Here is a 9,679-nt window from a genome sequence, read left to right on the forward strand (position 1 = left end):
CCATTATTACCTGTCTCAATTAAGGCAGACTTTGGTTAGGATCACATTATAGAATGTCATGAAAACTTTCTCATCTCCTCCACACTAGAGCAGAAGGCAGGGAAAAAGCTGTCATGCTAGCAGGGGATCCCAGTGACCCTCTTTAGCTATGTGACTATGGAGAGTCAATGAGCCTGACTGTTGAACAATAGAAAACAATAAGGTGGGGGCTGTGGAGATAGCTTGGTCAATAAACTGCTTGCTTTGTAAGCATGAGGACCTGAGTTCAATTCCCAGCACCCAGATAAAAAGCTAACTGTGGCATGCATTTGTAATCCCAGTGCAGTGAAGCTAGAAATGGGAAGATCCCTGGGAACTGCTGGCAGGCTAATCCTGACTATTTAGTGAACTCCAGGACAGCTAGAGATCCTGCCTCAAAATAGAAAGGGTAAATGGTACCTGAGGAAAGACACCCAAGGTTGTCCTCTGGCCTGCACACGTAAATGCATATACAGGCATGTATACCCCCATATAGCATGAACACACATGCAAAGGAAGGAAGGGAGGGAGGAAGGAAAGAAGGAAGGCAACTCTAGTAACTCTAGAAATCAGAGCCCGCACAAAAGGCTTACTGTGGAGCACCATTCCTTTGTTCTTCCCATGAAGGGTGAAAGGATAATGCACCCACTCTTTGAAGGTTAGATCGAGTTTTACTATTCCTAAAGTCTCAGAGCGTTGACTCAGTGAGTGCAGCTGTGGAAAGCCAGGGAAGGCAGCAGCATGGCTCCAATGGTGGGACCCCTGCAGAATGCAAAGCCCAGAGACAAGTCTATTGTCTGAATCCCAGCTCTCCAGAGGAACCGGGTGTATGTAGATGGTTGCCAACCAGAAAGAGGCCCATGGTCCACCCAAGACAAAACCAAAGCCCAGAAAAGTAGCTCAAGGCTGGACATCTGGGATTCACTCACGATCTTCTGGGCTTCAAAGGGTTCTGTCAGCTCCACCTCTCTGAGCCTGCCATCCACAGCACACACAGCTTGTCTCAAAGACCCAGGCCAGTTCCATTCCACACGTGCAGCTGCCCGTGGCGATCGTCCCATGGTCCTGGCATCTTCAAAAAGCTGGGGTCTCCGCTGAAACTGAGGCTACATCTTCACCAATGGCCTCTTCTTGCCTCTTGGGGTACAAAGCCCCAGATTCTCTCCATGACCCCTTCAATCCTGGGGTCTTCACTTCAACTGAAGCTTCAGTTTCACCTATGGCCTTTCCTGGCCTCTCAGAGTGCTAAGCCTCAGCTGCTCTCTCTGACCCCTTCACACTTTCAACACCAGAACCATGCAGGAGACTCGTACACATTACCAAGTCCTGCTTCCAGCTAGAGATGGAGGTTTGGGGCCCCCTCTTGACCACATCTTCTCTGTGCTGACCCTGAGGAAATACTTTCCAGATTTCACCATGGTGATGCTGGTCTCTTGTTACTTAAAGCTAATTTTTCAGCCCCACTTAACCAGCATCAATCGTCCCTGTAAAGCAAAGGTTTGCCTTCAGGTTCTGGTCTCTTCTTAATCACAGCGATTCTTCAGCCCCAGCCGACCAGAACCCACAGATTCTCAATTCAAAATATCACATGAACAGCCCTGATAATCTCTGCTTCCCTTTGAAGCTTCACAAGCCAGGCCTCCATTGTCCTCAACTCTTTCAGCATAACTGTTCCAAGTTCCACAGCAACAAACTCTGAGCACATCCTTCCAAGAAACACCAAGGTCAGGTCTGTGACAGCAATACCCCACGATCCTGGTACCAATTTCTGTTCAAGTTTGTTTTCAGTTGCTGTGACAAAACACTCCGACCACTACCAACTTGGGGAGGATGAGGTTTATCTGTCTTACATCTCCCAGGTCACAGTTCATCAGGGAGCCCAAGGTAAGAACTCAGGGCAGGAACCTGGAGACAGGCACTGGAGCACAGGCCATGGAGGAACACTGCTCATAAGCTTGCTCCCCTGGCTCATGCTCAACCTGCTTTCTTATACAGCACAGGCCCACAGTGTGTTGGGCCCTCCCACATCACTCAACAATCAGGAAAATTCCCCCCACAGACATGGCCACAGGCCAGTCCAATGGAGTCAATTCCCCAATTGAGGCTTCCTCTACCCAGGTGTGTTAAGTTGACATGAAAGCTATCCAGCACAACCAGGGAGGCCCAAGAGTCAAGTTAAAAAAAAAAAAAAAAAGACTGTAATCTTAAATTTTGCTAAGGGCAAAAGTCAAAGAGTTAGGAACATAGGGAGAGGGTGGTTTGGTTGACTTTAAAGTCAGGCAAGAAACTGGAGAGAAAGGAGCTCAAGCAATGAGAAGGTAGACTAGACCTGATGGAGAAGTGGTAATAAGGCACTTCCATGCCTGCCAGGGCAGCTGCCCAACTCCGCCCAACTGATTTCCCTTCTTTTGGATAAGTCATAGAGCCAGCAGATGCCACCAATGAGGCTGTGAGGACCTGGAGCATCTCTAACATCAGCCTTACCACAGGCTTGGCTCTTAGCTGGGCTTCTGTCCCCACATCTCCATGGTCAGCAGTGAACATAACTCCTGTGCAGGCTCAGAGCTCATCTGGATTTCCATCCTCCTGCTTGTACGGTTCTCAGAGCATATGGTCCCCTGATTCTCTAGCATTGTTCACCTTTCCTTTTCCTTCCACTCCTCATCTCTGCTTCTCCCTTCCTTTGAAGTCCTAGTGTGTTCTTCTCCTTGCCTTTTGCAATGATCTTATAGAAGCTGGTCCTGTCCTGTGAGGAGCCAAGAGGAAGGTCTAGCTGAAGCCAGGGACAAAGCTCTTCTTGTTGCTGTGGTCCTTTTCTACCATCGTGCTAGTCCTTCCACTGCTACCGCTATTCTACCAGCCATTTTTTTCCCCACACTGGTCCCTAAGAGACTTGAGCTCATATCCCATTGTCTTCACACAATGGCTCTAAAGTACTAGGCATTCACTCACAAGGACAAAACCTCCTACCACCTAACATTAGAGAAATTGCTACAGCTCCAAACCACACCATTACATGACCACAGACCACTCAGTACACATTCCTGGTGCCTCCTCTCCCTGAACCTACAATAGGAACGATTCATACTATACAAGCCCAGGTGCCCTGATTGTTGACCTCAGTGAGCAGGTACATTGGACTTCAATTCTGGAACCAGAAAGAACAACCTTCATTTCTTCTGAAGTACTGCCAAATAATAACTGAAATGTATAGTTTGCTGCCTTCGAAAGTTCTAAACACCTCTTGCTTCCTGTGCCTGTGTGATGATGTGAGAGCTTAGCTTCTGCTGCTCCTGTTCCAGCCACTTCCAGCCGCCATGCCTCCCTGCCATGATGGACTGTAATTCCCCTAGAACCATAAAAGCTCAAATAAACTCTTCTTTCTACAAATTGCTTTGGTCAGTGTTTCTATCCAGCAACAGAAAAGTTACTAATACAGTAATTGGTACCAGAGAGTGGGCTGTTGGCTGTGAAGAACTTGACTGTGTGGGGTTTTGAAGAAATGTGCAAGACTTTGGAAGTTTGGGCTAGAAAAGTGGTTGATTGTTGTAAGCAGAGCTTAACAGGCCATTCTAGTAGGTGCCTGGAAGAAAGTAGTGCTGAGAACAATGTAGTTCCAGAGGGAAATAAGGACTTAAGCAGCACTTGGTATATTTTGATAAAGTATCTGATTGGAGTCTGCCCTCGACTAAAAGCTTGCCTCAGGTTAAGTTGAAAAGCAATGGACTGAAGAAATTTGGCTGAAGAAATTTCAAGACAGCCTAATGTAGAAATGGCGGTGTAAATATTAATGGTGAATATTATACAGATTTACAGTGAAAAAGAGCAAATGGGGCAGAAAGAAATACAGTTTGGATTTAAAAAGAGCACTAGGAAGATAAATGTTGGCACCTTGGCATGTGCTGGAGAAGGTCCCTTTGATAAAGAGATTAAAGTGATTAAGGAGGGGCCTAGAGATTTGGATTTAAACAGTGGAGCGTGCCTCCAGGGCAAGACCACACTCAGTTAAGCCTCCAACTCCTGAAAGGAAAATGCTGCAGGGGCCACTGAAGAGAAAATCTTCTAAAATGGATAAAGCAGGCTGGAGTCCATCCCAACCTGCTGTGAAATTTGGTAGTGTCCTTCACCTTGTGCTAGCTTTAGAAGCTTGACAGATGGAAGAGCAAAGGGGTCATCAGTTCTTCCTCCGAGGTTTCGGAGAGCCTTGGAGGCCAGGCAGCGTGAAGGAGGAGTTCCCCTGCCTAGAGAAGGCCCTGATAGGCCATTGTGTGAAGCTGTGAAGGTGAAGCCTGGTTGGCAATGGAGACCCCAAGAAGACATCTGTGATGCCAGAGCTGTGAGGCATCTGCCAAGAAGACCTGCACACAGGGAGTGGTACCAGCACAAGAGAGGGATGTGTGTTGCACTCAGCAAAGCTAGAGAGGCTGAGCCATCTAAGCCCTTTGGAACTAAAGTCTCAGAAGCTGGACATGGAGGTACTGGATTTGGTGTTTGCCCTGCTGCTTTTTGGTCTTGTTTTGGTCCGGTGTTTCCTTACTATGCCTCCATTTCTCACTTTTGGAATGGTAATGTGTATTCGGTTCCACTGTATGTTGGGAGTATGTAATTTGTCTTTTGATTTTATAGAGGCTTACAGTTAAGATATATACCTGAGTCTCAGAAGAGACTTTGGACTGTTGACTTTTGAATAGTATTGAGACTAATAATGACTATGGGAACTTTTAAAGTTGGGCTAAATGCATTTTGCATAGTCATGAGCCTATGGGGGCCAGGGGCAGGGTGGAATGTGGTGGTTTGAATGAAAATGTCCCCCATAGGATCCAAGTATTTGGAAATTTTGCCAACAGATGATGGCACTGTTTTGGGAGGTCTTAGAAGGTGTGGCTATCTTGGAGGAAGCACATCACTGGGGGTGGGCTTAGAGAGTTCTTAAGCTTTGCCAGATCTCCAATTGCTCTCTTGCTTCCTGTGCCTGCATGATGATGTGAGAGCTTAGCTTCTGCTGGTACTTTTCCAGCCACCTCCAGCCACCATGTCTCCCTGACTTGATGGACTGTAATTCCCCTGGAACCATAAGCTCAAATAAACTCTTCCTTCTATAAAAATTTAACTGATTAATTAATTTAGCTCTAAACACAAAGTCATGGAGGACACAGAGGTTTGGGGAAGTTCAATTCAGGGATATGTAGGAGACCATTAAGAGGTCCAGATCCTATTAAGTCAAGTCAGAGAGACTCTATATAAATAGGTTAATTCTGCTGGTCAATGAATGAGCTGATAGGAAAGGGTAGTAAGCACACTTGAGCCTGCACAGGAACCAATATGCATGAAACTCAGGATAAGTTCTACGTGGAGAACACTTCTGAGACCTTTATTTTCTCCAGTAACACCAGCACTGTAATTCTAACACCCAAGCCAAGTCCCAACTTCTTTTCATGATCTCAGTGTCCAACTCAAGCCCTGAGAGCTATATAGGTTATTTTAGGTTACATGTTTAGGATACATGTAGACTTCTCTCTGTTCTTCTGCTACTTTCTGCTTAAGGTTCTTGTACTGTGAAATCAGGGTAACCCTAAGAGTCTCCTGCCTTCCTTATCTTTTGCCAATCTAACTCTCTTCAAATTCAGTCTCTCTCATAGCCATAGAAATTGAACATTTATATTTTCAATTTACACTCTGAGAGGTAAACTATCCAATAAAAATATAAGCCTGGCTAGCTCCATCTCCAGTCCCATGTACCACAGCTGCTCCACATAGCCCCCCCTGATCCCATCCTGTTAAGAAACCCTGCCCCTGGCACAGACACTAGCCCTAGCTAGTGCCACTTTTGACCCCAGTAAGAGATTCCACCCCTATGCAGGACCCTGGTCACCTCAAACCTCCTCCAAGCCACCCAGCCAACCATCCGAACCTTGGGATTACAGACTATTGAGTTAAAAACTCACACCAAAAGACAAGCACCATCCTAACTCCACATGCTCAGATCCCATTGCAAAGCTACAAACAATATGATAAACCAAGGTAATATGTTCCTTACTCTAATTGCAATCCTATAGTAATGTTCCCTAAGGAGAACACCTTAGATGAAATTTAAGACACAGAATTCAAAAGAACAATTATAAACATATTCAATGAGTCCAAAAACTTCAAAGAGGTCACAAAAACCCAAATGAGCTTAAAGAGGCCAGAAATAAAACTATTGACATTCAAGAAAGCACAAACAAGTGGCCGAATGAAATATGACAAGTCAGTATATGAAAACTAAAGAAAACCTAAAATGAAATGAAGCAGGAAATGAAAAATCTCAATAAACCTAATAAAAATCTAAGTGGGAGGCCTCATCAGCATAATGGGTTGCATAGAAGACAGAATATCAGGACTCGAAGGTTAGGTAGAAGAATTGGATCAAGAAAGGGATAATTTTTTAAATATTTTATTTACTATTTTTATTTTATGCTCACGAGTATATTTCCTGCATGTAGGTAAATGCACCTGTGTTGTGCATTGCCCATAGAGGTCAGAAGAAGGTGTTGAATCCCTTGGAACTGGAGTTACAAACAGTTGTTAGCTACCATGTGGGTGCTGGGAATCAAACCCAGGTCCTCTGCAAGAGCAGCCAATGTTCTTACCTGCTGAGCTATCTCTCCAGACCCAGAAAGTGATAAATTTTTTAAAAAATACATGAAAAGAATAAGCAGGACCTTTGAGACACCATGAAAAGGCTAAACATAATAATTATGGGCATAGAAAAAGGAGACTTCCAGGCCAAAGACATAGTTAATGTTTTTAAATCATAGAAGAAAATTTCCCAACTCTAGAGAAAGAGATGCTTATCTAGGTACAAGATCCCCAAAGAAAACCAAATAGACAGTCTGAGTAGAGAAATGCCCCCATGACATATCATTGTAAAAATATAGACTAAAGAAAAGGTATTGAAAGCTACATAAGCAGAGAGTCAAGTCACATGCAAGAGCAGAACAATCAGAAAACCATGAGTAGCTGATGGAAACTTTTAAAGCCAGGAGGCTTGAAAAGATGCATTCCAAATACTGAAAGATTGCTATTGCCCACCCAGACTGTTATACCCAGCAAAATTATTTTTTATAATTGAAAGAGAAATCAAAATGTTCCATGATAAAAACAGACTAAAAGCATATATGACATAAGCCAACTCTACAGAGGATCCTGAAAGAAATAGTTCAGACTGAAGAGAAAATACAGGAGAAAATTAAACAATACCAGTTTGTCAAAAAAGGCCAAAGAAAATACCCTCAAATCAACAAAATGACAGAAAGTAATAAACATCCTTCAATAATAACTCTGAATATCAATGTTCTCAATTCACAAATTAAAAAGGCCAAATTAGAAAACAGTATCTTTTGCTGCTTCCAAGGAAAACATCTTACCATCAATAATAGACACCAATTTAGGGTAAAATTATGGCAAAAGGTACTCCACTCCAAATGGAAATAATAAAGAAACAGACAGCTATTCTACTATCAGACAAAACAGACTTCAAGTTAAAACTAGTCAGAAGAAATAAAGAAAGTCACTTCATACTCATTAAGGGAACAATGCATTAAGAGGATATCACAATTCTAAACATATGTACAGTAAATTCAAGTGTAGCCAATTTTATAAAAACAAATACCACTAGATTATAACCCCATAAATCAAATGAACCTAACAGACATCCACAAAACATTCTACCCAAACACTACGGAATACACATTCTTCTCAGCAGCTCATGGAATTTCCTCCAAAATAAACCACATATTGGGACACAGAGTAAGTCTCAACAAATGTAGGAAAATTGAAATAACATCATGGATTCTATCTGACCACATGGAATAAAGTTAGATATCAGCAGTAAGAAAAACTACAGAAAGCACAAAAACTCATGGAGATTAAACAGCACACTATTGAACAATAAATAGGTCCCTGGAGAAATATAAAAGGAAATGAAAATTCTAGAATTGAATGAAATAAAAACAAAATACACCAAAATCTATGGGATTCAACGAAGGTCATCATAAGATGAAAGTTTATTGCCTACAACCAAAAATTTGAGAGGTCCCAAACAGTTTAATGATGCACCTTAAGGTCTTAGAGAAAAGAACAGATGAATCACCAAAGAAGTAGATGAGGAGAAACTATTAAGATTAGGGCAGAAATTAATGAAACAGAAACAAAAAACACAGTCAATGAAATTAAGAGTTGATTCTTTAAAAGAATAAACAAAGTTGACAAACCCTTAGCCAAATTAACTAAAGAAAAAAGGAGAACCTAAATTATTAAAATTAGAGATGATGAGAGAGAGATTATGATAAATACTAATAGAATACAGAGATCATAAGGATTCAAAATCTATAGTCTGCTAAATGGAAAATTTGAAAGAAATGGATGAATTTCTAGATGCATATGATCCACCAAAATTAAATCAAGATGAAATAGATAATGTAAATAGATCACCAGCAATGAGATTGAAGTAATAATAAAAACTCTCCCAACTGAAAAAAAAAATCCCAGGATGTCTCTTGGGACCAGATGGATTCACTGCAAAATTCTACTAGACCTTCAAAGAACTAACACTCAAAGTTTTAGTTAACTACTCAAAGTGTTCCATAAAAGGGAAAGGGAAGAAATGCTTCCAAACTATTTTTATGAAACCAGTGTTTACCCTGATACTAAAATCAGATAAAGACATAATAATAAAGAGAGAGAGAGAGAAGGAGAGAAATATATTACAGATCAATTTGCCTCATGAACATAGATGCAAAAATTCTCAATAAAATACTGGCAGACTGAATTTAAAAACACATTAAAACATCATTCATCATGATCAAGTTGACTTCATTCCAGAGATGGAATAAGTGTATGCTAAATTATGGTTCAACATATATAAATCAACAAGTGTAATATATAACATAAATGACTCAAAAACAGAAATTACATTTATCTCAACAGATGCAGAAAAGGTTTTTGGCAAAATCCAACAAAAGTCATGAAGAGGTTACAGATAGAGTGAACATACTTCAACATATTAAAGGCCTTATATGACAAACCTATTGCCAACATCATGCTAAACTGAGGAAAGAAAACATAGTTCTCAGTAAGATCAGGAAGAAGACAAGTGTCTCCACTCCTATTCAATATAGTTCTTGAAGTCTTGGATCAATAAGTGAAGAGAGGAAATAAAAGGGATACAAACAGGAAAAGAAGTCTAAGCATCCCTATCGGCAGATAATAAGATTCTATACCTAAGGGACCCTGAAAATTCCACCAAAAACTCTTAGGGCCGATAAATACTTTCAGCAAAGTGGCAGGATACAAAATTATCAGACATAAATCAGTAGCCTTCCTATATACTAATGACAAGTATATATAAAAAGGTACTAGGAAGCAATCCTTCCACAATAGCCAAAAACAAAATAAAACAAAATACTTGGGAATAAGGCTAACCAAGGAAACAAAAGGCTCTACAAGGAAACTAAACACTGAAGAGAGAGATTGGGTAAGACACTAGAAGATGGAAAGATCTCCCATGCTTGTGTGTCAGAAGAATTACTATTGTGAAAATGCCTATCCTACCAAAAGCAATACACATATTCAATACAATTCCAAACAAAAGTCCAGGATCATTCTTGACAAAAGTTGAAAA

The sequence above is a fragment of the Nannospalax galili genome, unplaced genomic scaffold (assembly GCF_000622305.1).
Source record: "Nannospalax galili isolate Female #2095 unplaced genomic scaffold, S.galili_v1.0 scaffold627, whole genome shotgun sequence".
Taxonomy (NCBI): Eukaryota; Metazoa; Chordata; class Mammalia; order Rodentia; family Spalacidae; genus Nannospalax; species Nannospalax galili.